We start from the raw sequence: 21,842 nt of genomic DNA, 5'->3' as shown, positions 1-21,842 counted from the left end.
CAATGATTTGTAGATGGCATTGACACCTCAGACATGGATTCCTTGCATCTGCAACAACTAAATGCCATGATAAGCATTGAAAATTCAGTCCATATGGAAGATGAGTACATGCCAACCACCCTTCATCGTCAATGCAGCTGTCAAGAATAAAACCTTTTAGAGCTAATCAAATGGATGTGCAGACAGAAACAAACACTGTGAAGGGCAGTTGCTCAGGGACTGCAACAATTCCAGATGTGCAGGCTTCCCCATGTTACCTTTGGTAACGCGTCCGTCTATGTCAATTTATACACATCAGGACTCGTTTTAGGTCGATGAATCTTTGGGCCCAGTGATGAGTCTCCGTAAGACGAGATAACCAATCAATAAACTAATCAATAAATCAATAACATTGTTATAAGTCAACGTTAAAATATATTTCGCATTAACCATAAGTGAACTTCGGTACAATCGTTAGTTACGGACACAAATAACCACACCTTGAAGGAAGATTTTGTGAATTTATTCCCTATTGATTACAATCTAATAATAAACGCATTAGTCTCAAAACCATGAAACATAGAAGCATAATCACAAAGTGACAACTACGGCAAACTCTTAATAACTCAATGATCAGAAACATAAGATAGATGCATCGATAAGAATAGATCACAGTGCATAATAATTCATAGGTCCCAGTTCAGCATAGCTATATGTCAGTCACGTCAGTTCCGACAGTCAAATGAACACCTCATCTAACCTCGAATTAGCATTAGCATGTTGGGCTTCATGCAAAACAATTTAGAATATCAATTTGGAAAACATCTAAATAAGATACCTAATCAAACATACAGCAGTTGGTACCTAGAAAGAAAGGCAAATAGATTCCGTTAGCATTATAATTACCCTCCTCGAGATAGGTCAGCATACAGGATCAGCCTTCGTCTTCAGGACATCAGTTGATTCACTGTCAGTCTATCTAAGTTGTAAGCAAGGGACACTCTCCCCTTAAGGGAGAAAGTTAACAGGGCAATCTATGGACAAGGTTGTTTTTTCTAAGTCTCAAGTCACCAAATAGAGTGACAGAGTTTCTGGATGTAATCGATATCATTCCCTGCCTAATGTCTCTCGTCTCTCATGTCATGGGTTTTTATCCCCTTTTCCGTGATACATTCCCCCAAGATTCTATTGGTTAGTAACTACACCCCATTATTGGTAACCAATCAAATTATACATTAAGTAATGCATTTGTCATTTCATGATATTGACTCGTCTTCTAATTGGTCTTCATAATCGGCATTTTCGTAGGTGGCATATCCGGGGTTACTTCACCATTTTGGCACACGTCTCGGGTCAGGAGTTCTCTTCTCCTCGCTTTATTGTCCTTGGAAGTGTCCATGTTTGTTTCAAATCACACAATTTAGACTAGAAGCTACTAGCATGCGTATGGGAAGCTTTCATAATGTTGCTAATAAGTACAAGAAAGAACAATAGCTGGGTCATGGTCATTTGCAAGTCCGCACACTGGAAAAGCAGAAAATACACGCTTTTAAATGAGAGTTATACAGCTAGTTCACGACTCATGCTAACTTAAGACGTACGAGTTCTAGTGAATACAGTTTTAATCGTGATAATACATACGATTTAACAATTATTTCTTCTATTCAGCATTAGTGTTCACAAGTGAATAAGTCTTTACGTTTATTAATACATTTCAATTATTAATGTTGCATTGTCAAATGTAAGCATTTCACACCTATAATATATAATATTTAAACTACGCTCGCTCACATTCATCCTCTAATCGTTGTCCAGGACAGTTACCCTGTCAAGAGCAGAAATTGATCATGGTTGCAAAACTCCTCCATCTCCATCTGTGTATAAACATTACGCCCTTGAAGATAATAGTATCAGGAGACTAGGATGTGACGATGGACCCGTAATGGATAGGGATGGTCCACTGGAGAGTGGATTTCAAATCACTCCCCAGTACAATTAATCATAGACTTAGTCCACATAGCTCCAGTGTCGAAAGGCAGAAAATTAATGCCTCTAGATATAAACTCCCTGCATACAAGGCCATCTATTCCAGATTATCTGGGACTATTTGGCTCCCAACAAGGACTCGCTGCAATTCGTGTTGCAATAAGGATATAATGATGTATCAAGCCATAACAAGCATAAGGTGAGAGACAGATGACAAAAGAAACAAAGACTACATTATAGCGGGAGATCAGAGCCCTCACTGATTCCTATAGTGGTACCCCAGCGCAGATATGAGATGGAAACTAGAATGAAAGATGTTTGAATGGGATACTCTGTTAAAGGGTAAGTCTGAGCAGGCTCCCACATATCTCTAGTGCCACCAGTATGAGCAGGGAGAGGATGTGAACAGGCTTCTTGCAGCCCAATCTTAAAAAAGGGACTCCCACTTTCCTGTACTTAACATTCATAATGAGTATGCCACTTTTGTCACGCACCCTGGAAAAATCAATTCTACTTTTGCTGCCAGACTCTCCCATAACTATACACCCGATCTTCGGAATCTCTTCCTCAGGAGGCCAGCCCAGCAAAGTAAAAGGAAATAACAAGAAATTAATTTCTGAAGCATGCACATGTGAGTGTCTAGGCTTACCACTCATGATACTAGTATCTGATAAACAAAAAAGGCAAAGACAATAAGAGTACAACCTCAACAGAGTTTGGAACTGCTGCGGGTTGGTGCGCTCCATGTTGGGAGAAGTTGGTAAGGAAGGACAGTTCATTTGTCTTTGCTTATTCTTCTTTGATTAACGCTGTCTTGAATTTGAACCAAGGGCACAGAACTATGATTTCAGGCCATGATATTGAGCCAAACCATCCAGTATGATGAGTGGATTGTGAAATGTGATTGACTGTGAATGGTACTTTTATGAGAGACTGAGTTCTTTCTAAGGTTTGCAGAGGTACATGTCATAAACTGTACTCTCTGGAGTTAAGAGTCTTCGGCATTTGCCACAAATGTTGTCATCTGAATCCAGCTCCGATTATTGACCTTGACGAAAGGCGCAAAGAAAACAGAACCAGGCGTGTGATTCATAACAGACCCATGCCCTCGGGAAATGGTATCTACGCTTACAGTGCAAAAGTATATAACTTAAACTGTACAGTAGTGCACGAGGTCTCTTTCTCTGGGAAACACCTGATCATGAAGCCTGGGATCCCTTTCCCAGTCTGACAACCACGAACCAGCAGACATCCTAGAAGGCAGTCATAAGCGGTTACAGGCAAAGCAGTCATCTCTTTCCCTCCTTTCTTTGTTTTATTTCCCCCTTTACTCTCGGCGCTATCTCCTGGTGTGTGCATGGACACCATTCAGGGTTAGCGAAGTCGGCATTGGTGGATTACTCATGGGACCATTGCTCCTGCTGGGTACAACAAGCCAAGTTAGTGAAACTGTTTGCATGTATCAAAGTATTTAGGCCGGACATCACCATTGATCACTTGGAAGTGTACCTACTGAAAATCACACTATCCCTGTTGGGTAATTGTGTCCTATCTGGTTGCAGTACCTTGAAAATGCCTACTGATCATTATTTTTATCAGAATATATTTACGTGCTGTTGCTTTACTTTAATTATTTCACTGACCTAGTTTTGTTGTATGATTGCTTGACCATTATTCATGACTGTTTCATTAAAATCAAAACTTGTATCCAAAATGTCATCACTTTGTTCCTGTAGTGTACTCATTAGTTTAACTCCCCAATCCTTAATGCATTTCGGTATTTATTAGACCTTAGGGTTGTGTTCCTCCAAACTTTTTGCCTACCTCCTCTACTTTCCTGACCTTGGTTTTGCTGGCTTTAGACTCTGTGCACTTTACCACTACTATCCAGTGCTAAAGTGTGTGTGCTCTCATCCCTAAACTTGGTAGTATTGGCTTATCCCCCATTAGCATATTGAACTCGTGCATCGCCACCGCTGTGCAGAGAAAATAAATGCATCTCCTCTACTGCATGGGGAAGATCGATTCACACCTCCACTGCGGAGATGGACACCTATGCATTGCTTCTTCTGCCCCCAATAACTTTGACGTTGATGCAACCATGATAAAGGTACTTTTTTTCAGCGGACGTCACTTTCTATCCAGCCCCTGCTCAATTGTGGTCAGCTTGAACTTGTGGCTGTGTCTCCGTCCAGGGTGACCAGATATGCCTGATTGTGCTTCTTGCTTCTGGGCACTAGTTCACAGTTTAACCTTTAAAAAGTCATAACTAAAGTTCCAATTAATGAATTTTGCTTGTTTTGGTCATGTTTTATTTATTACATTAAATTTCTATTTTTCCAACCTTGTGTGGAATCTTTTTGCGTGGTTTCTTCACTGATTTACTGTTTAAAATGTTGTACGAACACCTTCTGCATTACCTGTTATATTACGCCTGACTGCTCTGTGCCAAGCTACCAGAGGGTGAGCGCAAACTAATTTAGGGTGTGTTTCTAACTTACTTACTTAACTCTGGGCACTTTACCACTGCTCACCAGTGCTAAAGTGAAAGTGCTCCTAGGCTAAATTGTATGGGTGATTGGTTTATCCATGACTGGTGTTAGAAATGGGGTCTTTGGTTGACAGTCAGGTTACCCCCTGTTCAAGCAAGGACCCTCACTCTAGTCAGGGTAAAAGGGAATCACCCTCAGCTAACCCCTGCTTCCCCTTTGGTAGCTTGGCAGAGCAGTAGGCTTAACTTCAGAGTGCTAGGTGTAAAGTATTTGTACCAACACACACACAGTAACGTAATGAAAACACTACAAAATGGCACAACACCAGTTTATAAAAATAGATAATATTTAGCTAAACAAAACAAGACCAAAACAACAAAAATCTGACATGCACAAGTCAAGTTACGAATTTTTAAAGATTAAACTAAAAAATAGCGCTTAGAAACACAAAATGCTTCGATGAGGTGTTAACACGGCGTTGTGACGGAATCGTTCCCAACAAGCCGACACCAGCGGCGCCGGACACGGAGTTGCGTAGATCCCCAAGTACAGTACCTTTGGTGAAGAGTGAAAACAAGTCGATGCGCAAAGTCGGGGATCGCGGCGTCTGTGCAAAACATTGAATCCGCGCACTTCGAGAGGCGTCAGTAACAACGTGGTGCGGCAACTTCCAAGAAGTTGCAGACTTCAGCCGGGCTGCAGCGGCATCGGCCCTGCAAAGGTCGTCACGTTCCAGCAAAGATCACGGAGTCGTTTGCAACCGGCGTCACCGGTTTCAGCAGCAGCGTCGGTCCGAAGTCGTCCAAAGTCGATTTCCTTGGATTTCCACCAGCTTTCCTTTCAAGGGCCCAGGGACTGGATAGGGCACCACTTGTCAGAGCAGGAGTCTCTCCAGAGACTCCAGGTGCTGGCAGAGAGAAGTCTTTGCTGTCCCTGAGACTTCAAACAACAGGAGGCAATCTCTAAATCAAGCCCTTTGAGATTTTTTCACAAGATGGAAGGCACACAAAGTCCAGTCTTTGCCATCTTACTCTGGCAGAAGCAGCAACTGCAGGATAGCTCCACAAAGTAGAGTCACAGGCAGGACAGCTCTTCTTCCTCAGCTCTTCAGCTCTTCTCCAGGCAGAGGTTCCTATTGTTTCCAGAAGTGTTCTAAAGTCTGTGGTTTTGGGTGCCCTTCTTATACCCAATTTCCCCTTTGAAGTAGACCTACTTCAAAGTAAAGTCTCTTGTGAATGTGAAATCCTGCCTTGCCCAGGCCAGGCCCCAGACACTCACCAGGGGGTTGGAGACTGCATTGTGTGAGGACAGACACAGCCCTTTCAGGTGTAAGTGACCACTCCTCCCCTCTCTCCAAGCACAGATGGCTCATCAGGAAATGCAGACTACACCCCAGCTCCCTTTGTGTCACTATCTAGTGTAAGGTGCAACCAGCCCAACTGTCAAATTGACTTCTACAGGGAATCCCCAAACAGACAGAGTCACAGAAATGGTATAAGCAAGAAAAAGCTCACATTCTAAAAGTGGCATTTTCAAACACACAATCATAAAATCTACTTTACTAAAAGATGTATTTTTAAATTGTGAGCTCAGAGACCCCAAACTCCACATGTCCATCCGCTCCCAAAGGGAATCTACACTTTAATCAGATTTATAGGTAGCCCCCATGTTAACCTATGGGAGAGACAGGCCTTGCAACAGTGAAAAACTAATTTAGCAATATTTCACTGTCAGGACATATAAAACACATTACTATATGTCCTACCTTAACCATACACTGCACCCTTCCCTTGGGGCTACCTAGGGCCTACCTTATGGGTGTCTGACATGTAGGAAAAGGGAAGGTTTAGGCTTGGCAAGTGGGTACACTTGCCAAGTTGAATTTACAGTTAAAGCTGCACGCTCAGACACTACAAAGGCAAGTCTGAGACATGATTACAAAGGTACTTATGTGGTGGCACAACCAGTGTTGCAGGCCCACTAGTAGCATTTGATTTACAGTCCCTGGCACCTCTATGCACCTTTAGGGACTTATTAGTAAATCAAATATGCCAAACATGGATAAACCAATCAACAATACAATTTACACAGAGAGCATATGCACTTTAGCACTGGTTAGCAGTGGTAAAGTGCTCAGAGTTCAAAAGCCAACAGCAACAGGTCAGAAGAAATAGGAGGCAGGAGGCAAAAAGATTGGGGATGACCCTGCATGAGCAAAAAAGTCCAACAATTGGCATATTTGATTTACTAGTAAGACCCTAGTATAGTGCACCATGTGTGTCGAGGGCCTATAAAGCAAATTCTACAAGTGGGCCTGCAGCACTGATTGTGCCACCCACATGAGTAGCCCTGCAAACATGTCTCACGCTTGCCACTGCAGTGTGTGTGAAGTTTTAAACTTCAATTCGACCAGGCCCAAACCTTCTCTTTTGCTCCATGTATCACGCCTAAGGTAGGCCCAAGATAGCCCTAGGGGCAGGGTGAAGTGTATTTAAAAGGAAGTACTTATGCTGGGGGCTTTTTCACAATTGCAAGGACTTTCTCTCCCTTTGGGTAACATTGGGTTTGCCTTGAAATATCTTTTAAGTGTAAATTCCCATTAGGAGCAGATAGAGATCTGGAGTTTGAGGTCTCTGAACTGACAATTTGAAAATACATCTTTTGGTGAAGTTGGTTTTTGAACTGTGATTTTGAAAATGCCACTTTTAGAACCTGGGCTTTTTCTTGCTTAACCATTTTGTGCATCTGCCGGGATATGGAATACACTTTTTTGTCACAATGACAGTTGGGCTGCTAGTGAATTCACTCTAAGGGAGCTGAGGTGTCTGCATATCCTGGTGGGCCTTTCTAGGCAAGAGCAGTGGGAGGAGCTGACACTTGCACCTAAAACGTCACTGTCCTTACACAAATCAGTCTCCACCCCCCTGGAGTGTGTCTGGGGCCAAGGCAGGGAAAGGCAGGGTATTTTGCACTACAAAGACTTCTCTTTGAAGTTTGCCTACTTCAAAGACAGAAATAGGTATAAGTACTGGATCTCTGACCCCACAAAGTGCTGCTGCTTCTGTCCTGGGAGTGAAAGGGCTGGACTTTTTTTTTCTACATCCTGCCTTACAAAGTTCTCCAAGGGCTTGAGTTGAGCTTGCCTCCTGTTAAGAAGTCTCAGGGGCATCAGAGACTTTATCTGCTAGCACCTCGGCTCCTCTGTTGAGGGACCTGTCCTGTCAAGTGGTGCCAAAATCAGTCTGGGCCCTTGAAGGAGGCTTTTTGTGGTAGAAGAAGAAAATCCACTTATCGGCTCACTGCTTCATTCTGAACCGACACATCGCAGTAAGGATTCAACACATCGCTGCTGCCTCCACAGGATGGTGGCTCCCGCTTGATGCAACAACCACAGTTTTAAACGCAGGCCCCAGCTTTCCATTGCAGCACATCAGAAGAACCATTGCTTCCTGGCTTTTGAGCACCCAGCATCATTGAAGTCCATGACATACTGCACTGACTCCAACAGAGTGCCAGCTTCATCGCTGTGAGATCTATGCATTGCAGCTTGACTTCTGACACATCACCAAAGCATCGCCCGGGCACCATTTTCTTCATTGACACCGCATTGCAGTAAGGAACCAACACTTTGTGCCACGAACGACGCATCATCTCCCCTGTGGCAGTAAGCAACTGACGCATCACCTCCCCTGCCTAGCAGCAAGCAGCCAACGCATCACCTCCCCTGCCTAGCAGTAAGCAGCCAACGCATCACCTCCCCTGCAACAGTAAGGAACCAACATAGCTCTACCTCTTTCCATGCATCAACTCCGCTGTAGCCTGCATTGTCTTTGTTTTTGACGCAGCTCAAGTACTTTGCCTCAGTCAAACACTTCATTGTTTTCAAGGAACTAAAATTGCATTTGATTTTTTTTTTAAGTGATATCTTTGCTTGTGTATGCTGGATTTATTTTGTTTTGGTCTTGTTTTACTTCAATAAAAAAGGCTATTTTTCTAAAACTAGTATGGGGTGCTTTGTGGTGTTTTCACTGTGTTACTGTGTGTATGTTCAAATACTTTACTCATTGCCTCTGAGATAAGCCTGACTGCCTCTGCCAAGCTACCAAGAGGGTGAGCAGGGGTTATCTTACCATGACTAGAGTGAGGATCTCTACGTGGAAGGGGTGCAAACCAATGCCAACTAGAGATCCTATTTCTAACGTGCAGGTACTAATTTTATCAGTGTGGGAACTAATTTACATCTTCTAGATATTCTACCGCATCTCTAGAAGTGCAACTTACTTCAGTTTTGGGTTCCTGAGAGCAGGAAAGAAGGAAGCTGTGCATGGAGAGTGTGACTACAGGGATAGAGAGTATGAAAGTATGAACAGTGAAGAAGAATAGGGGACTGCCTATGGATGATGTGATAGAAGCCAAAATGCACTGAAGCACTTGGGAATGAAGTAGTGGACTTGGGCAGAAAAGACAAAGACAAAGAACTAATATGATCAAAGAGGGGTCCATGTTGACACCATAAGCATTTAGGCAGGATCCAATGGCAGGAGGGAGGTGGTGCCCATTGGCAGTTCTTGCCTTTTTGTGTGTGAAATTTCTAACTTTCAGCCAGAGATTGGGCAACAAAGCCTGTGAATACATGACCTCTTTAGTGTCAGGTGGATTCTGGATTAACCCATGGTGGAGCAGTGGAGCAACAGTCTGCAGGCGGCTGCAGTTTGGGCACTACAGTAACTATATTTTGATGGCCAATCAGTGCTTCTTTAACTATGCCTAAGAGCGATTTAGGAGATGGTCTACCACTAGGGTACCAATATATGGCCAGGTTACCCAAGGCCATCTTCCAAAATGTGTCAGATGCATCCAACTTTGGGCTGCTCTTCAATGGTTTAGGGTGCAACTTACTGGTTGACCCACCGGGGCTTACCAGGTATGAGGGAGTGGCTCAGTTCACATTGTTGAGTATTAAGTAGGGGTTATAGTAGAAATCTGGGGGAACCTAATCACACTTTCTTCTGGGTTGTGTTTGAATGGCCAGCCCGGTGGGTACCCATGATTTTGAGAAGTTCAGACAGAAAATGTTAAGTCTAGCCCCAATATTGATATGGATTTTCAATATATGTGCTGAGAATGTTTCATTGTCAAAACCAGGTTTTGTAGCCTCGGAGTACTGCATTGCTTTAATAGGGAATAGGGGTTGTTTAGTTTATTTGCCGGAATGTCATTCCCATTCAACATTGAAGACTCCCTTGCTTGTGTTAATGCAAACTTTTGTCTCTGAAACTAATATTGAGCTTTAAAATCCCCTATTCAGCCAGGCATTCAGACAATTGGAGGTATCTGTACTGTGTCTCAGCAGGGTGTGGATTAACGCACAGATGTGCAGTGGCCAGATTGAACTTGGCGTAGGGTAGTAGAAGGCAGGGTGGGTAGGCACCAGCCTCTGGTGCAGAAAGATTTTGTGGTCACAGTGCCAAGTGTTGTCCATGCACAGTACCATGCAGATTCACTTGTCACTCAATTACATGAGCACTCACAAACATTTTCCCAGGGGCCAAAATGTTTGGTCTGTGGTGTGACCGAGAGCTATATTGATGCCAGCAAAGTGCCAGTCACATGTGGTTTGGTGGTGTGTAGGGGAAGCAAAACATGTAGACCTAATTGTTAAATTGCACAATGTGAAACCAGAAAACCTAGGATCAATCCAAGCTTCCTCACTTGACCACAGTGTGTGATTCTAGGGAATTGTTTTATTTCCCTTCCCTCCTTTAACATCATTACCACGTATGAAGATCTCAAACTACATAACTTCAAGATTTACGCTGTACAAAACCTTATCCTGTGTTTGATTTAATAAACTATAATGTTGTTCATGTATAATAGCAACCCAGTCCCCGAGAGGGTGCATACAACAACAGATGTGACTCTTCGTTCATATTGGTATTGTTATCAGTGTGGGGGTGAAGCTTTAATGTTTCTAAATTAATGTTTGAAAACTGTCACTTTAAAAATAAATCTCAATGTACTGACATAATCTGATGTACTAAGGTGAAAAGGCTCTGCATGTGATTATATGACGGAACACCGAATTAAAAACAACTACTAACCTTAACAACGAGGTCGGAACACCGACCTCATCCTTACTACTAATGATTTTACCATGAATGCCTTAACAACGATATTTCGTTGTAAAGGCATTGCCGATAAAATCATTAGCAATAGGCACCATTCACCCTACATCCCTCACCCCACCCCTTCAACCCCACCCCAAAACCTAAAACCCCCTGACCCCTCACCCACTCCCCAAAACCAAAAACGCCCCACCCCCCCTACCACACCCTAAAACCTAAAACCCCCTGACCCCCCCACCCACTCCCCAAAACCAAAAACGACCCACCCCCCAACCCCACCCTAAAACCTAAAACCCCTTGACCCCCCACCCACTCCCCAAAACCAAAAACGCCCCACCCCCCAACCCCACCCTAAAACCTAAAACCCCCTGACCCCCCACCCACTCCCCAAAACCAAAAACGCCCCACCCCCCAACCCCACCCCAAAACCTAAAACCCCCTGTCCCCCCACCCCCTCCCCAAAACCAAAAACGCCCCACCCCCCAACCCCACCCCAAAACCTAAAACCCCCTAACCCCCACCCCCTCCCCAAAACCAAAAACACCCCACCCCCCAACCCCACCCCAAAACCTAAAACCCCCTGACCCCCCACCCACTCCCCAAAACCAAAAACGCCCCACCCCCCAACCCCACCCCAAAACCTAAAACCCCCTGACCCCCCACCCACTCCCCAAAACCAAAAACGCCCCACCCCCCCCAACCCGACCCTCAAACCTAAAATCGCCTGACCCCCCACCCACTCCCCAAAACCAAAAAACGCCCCACCCCCCAACCCCACCCCAAAACCTAAAACCCCCTGACCCCCCCACCCCCTCCCCAAAACCAAAAACGCCCCACCCCCCAACCCCACCCCAAAACCTAAAACCCCCTGACCCCCCACCCCCTCCCCAAAACCAAAAAGGCCCCACCCCCCCCAACCCCACCCCAAAACCTAAACCCACCACTTACCTTCGCCAACTCCCTTCTTTGTACCTTAACCGCGCATGTTCGTTGTTCAGAACATACGTAGTTAAGGCACAAAAATACGAAGTCGTGGTTAAAAAAAAGCGTTGTTACGCTTTCGTTAACCACGACTTTCGTAATAAAAAAGTCGTAAAAAAGGATGTTTCCCTCTGCATGTTAATGAAATCCACTATTTGAATTTTGAAGAAACGTTATCATATATTTACACATTTGCTGCAAGATGTCTTTATAAATAAAGGTGTGCCTAAAGTTAAGTGGTGCAGGACACTTACTACCTTTCTTCAAATTCAATTAACCTTTAAATAAATGCTTGCTCTATTATTTAACATATTGTTACTGGTTGTACTAGTTTTGCTGAGTTGAGTGAATGGAGCGATGTGCTGCTGTTGACCAGGGGGCCACATGTAAAGGTCAGGATAGCTGCATGAGGCCCTACTTTGAGTACCACTCATCTATTACATGTTCAGCTAACAAATACCTAAGGAAAGAGGCACACTCAGTATTCTGTAAGGTGGACTGTGAAAGGTGAGTGCTCAGCAGCACTTGATAAGTCATAGTTGAATATTGCAAACCATGCGAGTCCCTATTGCGGTTCGCATGACCCACCCCACCCAAGCTGAGCTAGATAGCAATCATGAGGTAGAGGAGCACAGTGACTGGCTGCTTTCCTGTGCTGCCTTGTACAGAGTGTTAGAGTAACTGCATGACTATAAAAGTAACTGCATGACACAACATCAGACTTAGAGGCAGCATCAACATTTGGACCGTGGCTGGCCTTTCTTCTGGGATAGAACAGGCAGCCAGTAGCATTTTACTGAGACCCCCACAGGACCATCTACCATCAACCACTGAAACAAAGTAAGTGCTGCTCAGACCCATATTACACAATATCACTTTTTTTTGCATGTTCTGCCTTTTTGGCCAGTACTTGGATTTTTCTAGAAGCAAAAACACAGTTGTTCCAAAATGCAAGATACTGTTGGAAAAATTGTGGTCTGTCTGATGGATGCTGAATTTCCACAATATTATTTTTTTTAAGTTATACCTTTTTTGTATGTACATAGAGCTTGTTAACCCTTGTCAAGAGTAGTAAGCGCTATATAAATTCAGTTACATCCAATCAGAGGCACTGGAGTTATGAGGCAGGAGAGGACCAAAATAAACGGCAGCGTTGAGTAAATTATGCAGCAAGTAAAGGTAAATTATGTGTCGTAATGTGGCACATTTTGTGACATTATTATTTTGTCATTTTTACACCTATTAACACTGTCCGGGCATAAGTTGCACTTCATTAGTACCAATAAGCAACATATAGGTGACCAGTAACAATTGTTTCTGCATCCTTAGTAATTTTTGAGCGATTTGAGCTAGAAACGGTTTTATCTCCGTTAAAATCTGCAGGCAATGGATTATTTTGCACATGTGGTAAATCTATGGTTATGCAAAAAAATGCTGCGGCCTCACAACACATAATCCAGTAGCCCAGCATGCAATATAACTTGCCATTTGAACTTTCTTTGCTTGAAAGGACTCAGGTTAACACTCAGGTTAGGAACAGGGCACAGATCGCCTTTAAAGTGCAAATTCTGCCTCCACCACCACATTGTTAATGGGCAATCCTTGTCTCAAAAAGCAATGCTAAAGCACATGCTATGCACAGGGAGAGCCCACACCACGGGGTCTGTGAACTAGCATTCTATGAATTACTGGTGACCTCCACCCCTCCTTTGAGGGTACTTTCCAGCAGCAGGAAAATCGGAACGTGCCCCATAAAAAAGATAACAGGTTTTGGTTACCAAGAACAAGCTCAAGGTAAAATACAACATAAAAAAAGAAAAATAATAATTTGCTCCGATTGTTGAGTACCTTTAAAAATGTTACTGTGACGCAAGTGTTAAAATCAATTAAAACAACAGATTACCTTGACATACAGAATTCCTAAAAGATAAACTACAACCACAACTATCACTTAATCATTGTACTGCCATGTCTAGCTGTTTTTATCCCTAAACACGCCGATTATCTTATTGGAATTTGATGACAAGATGTCGTTCGATCTCTAGACACAACAAGAAAAGTGTTTTCACCTGTATGTACTCTCTCATATAAAAGGAGAAGAGACATTTCTAATATTTGAAGAGAACCCCATTGGCTATAACCTCTGCGCTCTTAAAACAACACCCCGTCATTTTGTACTTACATTCGTAATTTTCACTTAGTGGGGGTTCAATTATTACATGCCTGCCCTTCACTGAAAAGTGAAAAAAGAGCATTCTTCACTTCAGTTAAATCAATCCCACTTAATAGTTTTTAAAACCCAGTAAAGCCTCTTTAATACCTGCGCATGCATGAAATCTCCAGAGGAACATTCAATTAACGGACATTAAACTTGTTAATCAGCTCTTAATTTGTGAACCTCTTAATCAATACTGACTAATTAAATTAATCAAGTAGAGCTATTCACAAAAGATGAGCGTAAGAGAAACTGCGTGCCTTGTGTATGCTGGAAATACATGAAAACCTACAGTGACAGAGAAACACCATAATTTTTTCTGTAAATGGAGGTGTAACGCTGATGACTATCTGATCATTAGTATCTTAGACATAATATCAACCATTAATCAATAGCATGAAGAGGCGTGGGGAGGTAAGTGTTGGTACTCTTGTAACTTTGGCAGGGCACTCTCTGTAGTTTGTACTCCATCGTCAACATTCTATATGCAAATAATCTCTACCACTTTTTCTGGTGGAGATGGAGCAGGATTGTGCTTCTCTCATATTGAGCAGTGCTGTAGTGGTACCACAGTGGATGATTTGGAGACCTGTCATAGTTTAGAAAGAGAGTCCTAAGGGCTTGCTTCCCACAAGACTGGAATGCCAGAGGCTCTCTCTTCATAGCAGAGGACTTACTCCTTCTGATATCTGCTTGGCAATTGTGGGTACAGATTGTTTTCACCTGCAGCTAAAGCAGTTTCATAGGCCTAAGTGACCATCGGCTGGATCTACTAAATGTTCTCACTGTCACAAATGAATCACTATTTTCTGCGGATTTTTGTTTTTAATGTATCAAAGTCACTTTAGGGATCAGTACATTTTTACAAACTTCTAACAGGTGTTTGCAACTCAGTACTGAATCACTATTTGAAAGGGCCATGTTGTGGGTGTCGCTTCCAATTAACTATTTAATACGATATGACCTGATGATTTTCAAACATAGTTCTGGTTGCCAAACATTAAAAAGTTATGGCCCCTCAAGTTGAGGTTGAAGTGGTAACAACCCATTGCAAATAGAAAGGAGTTCCCTTAGACCCCTCCCCTTTGTACATTATTTTTTAAAACGTTTCATTTCAGGGAGAGTAGGCAGTGATCAAGTGTACCATCGCCAACATCAGTAAGACATTTTAAAAATGTTTTTTTTTTTTAAATGCAGTCCTGTTTCATTTAATAAGAATGTGTTGTATTTAAACACATTTTCTTTATAGAAAAACAATCCTGGACATGTTCGTCTGCTGAACCTTGCAGCCACCAGCCCTGTTATTGTGGCCAATCAGAGTGAAACACAATTTGTGACCAACCTCATGAATATTAATGAGGTGGGTCAGATTGCAATTCACTCCGATCTAGAATTAAATCAGCTGGCCTATTGGTACAACGGTCAGTTTACAAAATTCATCATTGGTCACAAAAAGTACTGATCTCAAATTGCAATCAGTTCCTGCGACCAGTATTTTATTAAATGTGGACCCAAGTTAATATCTGCCTTATTCAGATGGGTGGGATTATCCTATGCAATCATGCTCTGCTGGGCACATCACCCTGGGAAAGGAAAATTGCACTGACAAACATTAGGGCGATCACACTTTTGGGATGCAACGCTTTTTCTTGGTCCCCGCTTGACAGAGCAATGAAAGATTTTGCACAAAGGCGTAAAAGTGGATGAACTTATTTTTAGAAAGTTTTCGAAAGTAAGACCTAACCATACCCAACTATACGTCAACCAGTACTAGCACTGCCCACACTTGTGTGGTAATGCCCCCTCAGTGACCCATAATTGTTGCAAAATTTATCGGACAGCAAAAGTAGTGACCCAGATGTGTACCCATTACATGCTTGAGCTGCTGTTCGAATTTCTGACTCCATACAGAAGTGATTATCCAGTCCTCCAGAACACCGCTTTTTCTCAATCAACAATGTCAAGTTACACCATGTGGCCAATCCTGCACAGCAGACCAAGAGGAGCAACTAGTAGTTCCTGAATCCCTCTCGCCACTGGTCAAGATGTCCCTCTACAAGTTTTGAGCAGCAATGCTGACACCTCTCCAAGCTTGGGGAGGGTGGTAAATGATCTTGCATTGGTTCCAGTAACATCTATTACAACTAACGGCACAGAAATTGCTGATCGATTTGATTCATTTTCTACACAGATGGGTGGTGTCATTTACAGTGAACCACCGCGGGGGACCCCTACCAGTTTTTCTTCTTCAAATACGACTCTGGTTTTTGCACAAACTGCTTCTGGATACTTTGTCGACATCCATGACATCCATGAATTTTCGGACTCATTCGCCTCTTCCACACCTAAACTGACAAAACACACAAGCTGATAAATTAGTTTTAAAAAATCACTTTATTTTCCCTTGGAACTCTACGTGGCTTTCCTTGACTATATTAGGTTTCCTCCTCTGGATTGGCTTCTTTATTATTTTCTTTCTACCAACACATGGTCATTACCTTCCTGAAAGATCAACAGTTGAACCGGTGGATGAGGTCCTAAAACCCAATTTTTCTTCTCACACGGTCCACAGAGACTTGTCTTTCGTGAACATTTCAGCTATTCCTATTCCTGATGGGATTGTTGGGTATAAAGTCACATTTGATATATAAGGCCCCACGGAGGTCATTTAAATACCATGGCCCTCATTATGGCGCTGGTGGTAAATCCTGCATACCGTCACGCTGGCGGCCAACAACTTAGGGCCGCGGTGGGGGATATCCGTTCACTATATTATGACACACACACCAATCCAACAGAATACAGCCACATACACAAATCCGTCAGACCAAAGGTCAGTGATAATGTGGTAGTCCCAAAACCCATACCGTTATGCCAACAGAACAACGCCCATCACATTATGACCCACAAATCACCACAACGGACATTCAACAGCGATAAACCATTGGCTATACATACCGCCGCTCTCACAATGGACACCCACATACAAAACAACACTAAATTGGGCAATTCAAACAACACACACCTGACACCCATACACACGCCACACCCACACACCCACGCCACTATAAAACACATACCCACATTACCCAAAACCCCTTACAAATACAAATCATTGGCACGAGACTGGCACCAAGACCACTGCAACAACTACACCCACACACCACTCACTCTCATACACCCCTCATGCACTTGACATTACACACCCCATTCACATTACCCAACACACCCTCACCAACACCAACACACAACACCCATGACACAACAAAGGCACCCCCATTTCACTGAGGAGGAGTTAAGGATCATGGTGGAGGAAATCATCAGGGTAGAGCCACAGCTAGTAGGAGAACAGGTGCTGCAAATATCAATAGCTAGGAAGATAGAGTTATGGCAGAGAATCATGGAGAGGGTCAACCGCATGGGACAGCACCCCAGAACAAGGGACAACATCAGGAAGAGGTGTGACGACCTATGGGGGAAGGTAATTTCCATAGCAGCAAGACACCAGCTCGCTGTACAGAGGACTGGCGGTGGATCCCCACCTCCGCCTCTACAACTCACAGTATGGCAGGAGCAAATCTTAGCAATACTGCATCCCGGAGGCCTGCCCGGAGTTGGAGGAGGACTGGACTCTGGTAAGTCAACTTTCAACAATTATCACCCCCCATACCAGCATGTCATCACATACCCTCACACTAATCCTAATGCCAAGCCCTGCATGATGTACCAATGCATGGACACCCCTCACAGCCCTGCATGGACACTCATCACTAAAGCATGCACACCATAGGGAAACTAACTATCCTGACATACACCAACGTACTCAAGTAAAAGCTGGCAGGGCAACACCAACCATAGAGGGGAAGCCAGGGATGTACAATATGTCATACACAGGAAGCATAATACATCATGTACATCCTCACAGGCACCCCTGCCAATGTCACTGGAGAGTAAGTGCCATCACTATCCAGTCCCCCAACAGAAGAGGCCCACAGTGATGACAGTAACTCTGGTCTTCAGGATATGGACGATCTACCTGGCCTATCAGAGACCACTGGACAGCCAGTCCCTCAAGCCCAGTCACACACCACCACAGAGCCTCCCCCACCAGGAACCAACATCACAGCACCCACCCAGCATCCCCAAACCTCTTTCCCCAGGACACGTCAATCATCAGTGTGCCCATCTGTACAGGGACCCCAGGCTACACCTCACACACAAGACAATCAGGGACCTGGGGTCAGTAGCAGTGGGCACACGGTTCAGGGGACAGAGGCACAGGCCACCAGGGACACTGGGAGGACTTCTGTGGACTGGGGGGAGGACAGGAGCTGGGAACTCTCTAAGATCCTGGGAGACTATCAACATGCTCAGGACACGATGAACCAGATCCTAAACAACAGGCGGCTGCAGGAGGGACCATATCAGGGGATCAGGGAGGACTTGCAGGCCATCAACAACACCCTGATTTCCATAGCAGGGGTGCTCACAGACATGGCCAACATTATGAGGGAGGCAGTGTCATACAAGCGGGCCCCTGCCACTAGTCAGTCACCTAAACACCCCTTCACTTCCCCTGCAACTAGGGCCACAGTGTCCCTCTCCCTGCAAAAGGTGAACCACCCCACAAACGTTCCCTGTGATCCAGACAGAAGCCAGAGACGCTTGCCAAAACCACCGCCAGGAAATGAGACTCTCCTGATTGTCCCCCTTGTGTCCCACTCAGTCACCTTGTCCACCTCGAACTACCTTTGCTCTCCTTCCTATGTCCCCTTGTACAATGCACCTGTGCTGCGAACAGACGGGAACAATACCCTGGTCTTTCCTCCATCATCACTCCATCCCATTGCACTTTCCCCTCTATATATTAGCACTACAATAAACACCCTTTGATAAAAATTGACTTCAAGTATCTCATGTATTTCAAATATTGATTGAAACAGCTACAACCATTGCAAATGAACTGTGCATAGAATTAATGACCTGTAGCTGGCTGTTGTGATCACACCAGGAGTATTTGTCAAATCACCAACATCTGCAAAATGAATATGCAGAGGTAACAGTAAGTGGGCAAAGAAGTGGGAAATACCAGGATGCCAATGCCACACAGAATACAACCAAAGTAATTGAAATGTAAAGTTGCACTGTCTCATCTGTGTGTCATTGGAAGTACGGACGGATCACAGATGTTCTGCTGTCTACATCCTCATCCTCTGCTTCCTTATCCTCACAGTCCACAGGGTCCACTGCTGCCACTGGGGCATCTCCAGTCTTCTCCTCCTGTTGAAAAGTTACATGTTGTCTGAGGACCAGGTTGTGCAACATGCAGCATGCCACTACTATCTGGCAGACTTTCTTGGGTGAGCAGCACAGGGATCCAGCTGTCAGATGGAGGCTCCGGAACCTGGCCTTCAGGAGGCCAAAGGTCCTTTCAATGATCCTTCTGGTTCGCCCATGTGCCTCATTATAACATTCTTCAGCCCTGGTCCTGGCATTCCTCACAGGGGTCAGCAGCCACAATAGGTTTGGGTAACCAGAGTCACCTGAAAATATTGAGGGACAACATTTAGCTACACACTATTCTATATGGCCAACACCATAGGCATACACCAACATATACTGGGTGGGAACCAGGGCTCACCTATTGGCCACACCCTATGCCTCTTTAGTTGGGACATCACATTTGGGATGCTGCTATTCCTAAGGACAAAGGCATCATGCACTGACCCAAAATACTTAGCATTGATGTGTGAGATGTACTGGTCCACCAAGCACACCATCTTCACATTTATAGAGTGAAAACTCTTACGATTTCTGAACACCTGTTCATTCTGGCAAGGGGAGGAGAAATGCAATATGTGTTCCATCAGTCACCCCAATTAAATTGGGGATATGTCCCATTGCATAGAATCCGGCCTTCACAGTGGCCAAATCTGCAACCTGTGGGAATGCAATGTAGCTGCACATGTGTTTTATCAGGGCAGAGAACACTCTGGTCAGCACTATTGAGAATATTGGCTGTGACAATCTTGCTGCCAAGCCCACTGTCACTTGGAAAGAACCAGTTGCCAGAAAATGGAGAACTGATAGCACTTGCACAAGAGAGGGGATCCCAGTGGTGTGACGGATGGCAGATATGAGGTCAGGCTCCAATTGGGCACACAGCTCTGTGATTGTGGCTCTGTCCAGTCTATAGATGAAGGTGAGGATAACGTGCCTGTCCTCCATTGTAGCCAATTCCACCAGGGGTCTGTACATGGGGGTGTGTCTTCATCTCCTAATCATACTCAGCGGTAGGTATCTAAGGAACAAAAGAGTGAGGAGGCTGATACAAACTGAACAATGGAGCGACAACAGCAGTCCGCAATCTGCAAACACGTTATGGGACAGTGTAATTTTTTAAGTATGTGCCTATTTATCCTGTGACACAGCATTAATCCTTAGCCCTGTTCCCCCCCTGAAATGGTGACCTCCTGTCCTGTGTGGAGGGACAGGTGGAAGTGAGGTAATGCCGCTGACGTTGTTTGCCATGGCGGTAGGCGGTCGGGAACCGCCGTGCAATTCCTCATTGGTTATAATTGGGCCCTATGGGGTATAGTGGCCTATGGTGATCTACGTGTGCACCGCCGAGGACGTGACCATCATTTTCGATCATATTCATCACTTGTTTCCTGACCTTCCATAGGAGAGGACCTACACTGCATGTGCTGCTGTGACCTGTGTCAGGAACCTACCATGGCCCATGTGATGGGGGAAAGGGCTCCAGCCACCACTTCAGAGGAGTTGGAGCGACTGGTGGATGGGGTCCTACCCCAGTACGGACAGCTGTATGGGCCTCCAGACCAATGGGTGAGTACACTGTGTGCACGATGCGTTTGGCATGAATGCATGGAGTTGTGTGTGAAGGCCTCATGTAAGGGGGGTGGGTGGATGTCCTCTTTGCGATGTACACATTGTGTGCTGGGCTATGTGTGTGCCAATGGTGATAGAAACGAGTATGGTGGGCCATTTGTATGACAGGTTGGACTGTTTGTCTGATGGTGTTCTACTTTCTGTATTGCCTCTGCAGGTCAGCGCCCATCAAAAGAAGGGAATATGGCGTGCCATCACCAAGGACGTGCAGACCCTGGGGTCTATGGCAGGCGGAGCACCCACTGTCGCAAACGGTGGGAGGACCTGAGACGCTGGGCATGGAAGACCATGGAGGCCCAGCTGGGGATGGCCCCCCAACTAGGATGGAGTGCCAGTGGGACCCTGACCCTCCTGATGACCCGCATACTGACAGTGGCCTATCCTGAGTTTAATGAGCGCTTGAGGGCATCACAGCAGACAAAAAAGGGAGAGTACAGTGGCCATCATTGAAGCTCATGGCTGGAGGGGTGGTATCCGAATGGTGGTTGCGCGTCAGTGGGTGCCCCTAGGCCAGGGCAGACATAGCAGCGTAGGTCCTCTGGTGGCTAAAGATCTGAAGGGGAAATACTGCTTACGTAGGCCCATATTTATACTGTTTGCGTCAGATTTGCGTCATTTTTTTTCCTGCAAATTTGGCGCAAACTTAACTCCATATTTATACTTTGGCCCTAGACCCGTCTAGCGTCAAAGTTATGGAGCTTGAGTCATTTTTTGTATGTGAAAACCTACCTTGTGCTAATGACATGTAAGGTAGGCGTTCCCGTGTAAAAAATTACTCAAAGGCATGTGCGCCATAGTTATCCTCTGGTGTCAAAATGACACACAGGAGAAGGCGGGCCTTAAAACATGGCACCCAGTCAGATTTGCGCCGTTTTTTAACACCTAGGTCAGGGCAAGCGTTAAGGGACCTGTGGGCTCATTTCCATGGCGGGAGACCATGGAAGAAGTCTACAGGTGCCCTTTCCTGCACCCAGGGACACCCCCTGCCACCCTTGCCCACCCCTGGAGGACACCCATGGATGGGGACCCATCCTTGGTGAGTGCGGGTAAGTGCAGGTGAGTATAATTTTTTTTTTTTAATTGCCATAGGGGGGCCTGACTTGGGCCCCTTTACATGACACTGTGCCCAATGACCATGCCCAGGGGACAGAA

General features: G+C 44.8%; 1 long non-coding RNA gene across 3 annotated transcripts in view; it reads right to left on the bottom strand.

The window, feature by feature from the left end:
• Positions 1–486: 486 nt before the first annotated feature.
• LOC138285080 (uncharacterized) overlaps positions 487–21,842 on the bottom strand; it is a 134,309-nt gene continuing 112,953 nt past the window's right edge. For all 3 annotated transcript variants that reach the window (XR_011201513.1, XR_011201515.1, XR_011201514.1), the window contains exon 4: positions 487–1,503. This is a non-coding gene — a long non-coding RNA (uncharacterized lncRNA). The remainder of the gene's footprint in view (positions 1,504–21,842) is intronic.

This window comes from Pleurodeles waltl, chromosome 3_1 (assembly GCF_031143425.1).
Source record: "Pleurodeles waltl isolate 20211129_DDA chromosome 3_1, aPleWal1.hap1.20221129, whole genome shotgun sequence".
NCBI lineage: Eukaryota > Metazoa > Chordata > Amphibia > Caudata > Salamandridae > Pleurodeles > Pleurodeles waltl.
The sequence above is the reverse complement of the archived record's forward strand: the minus strand, read 5'-3'. Positions and strand labels throughout refer to the sequence as shown.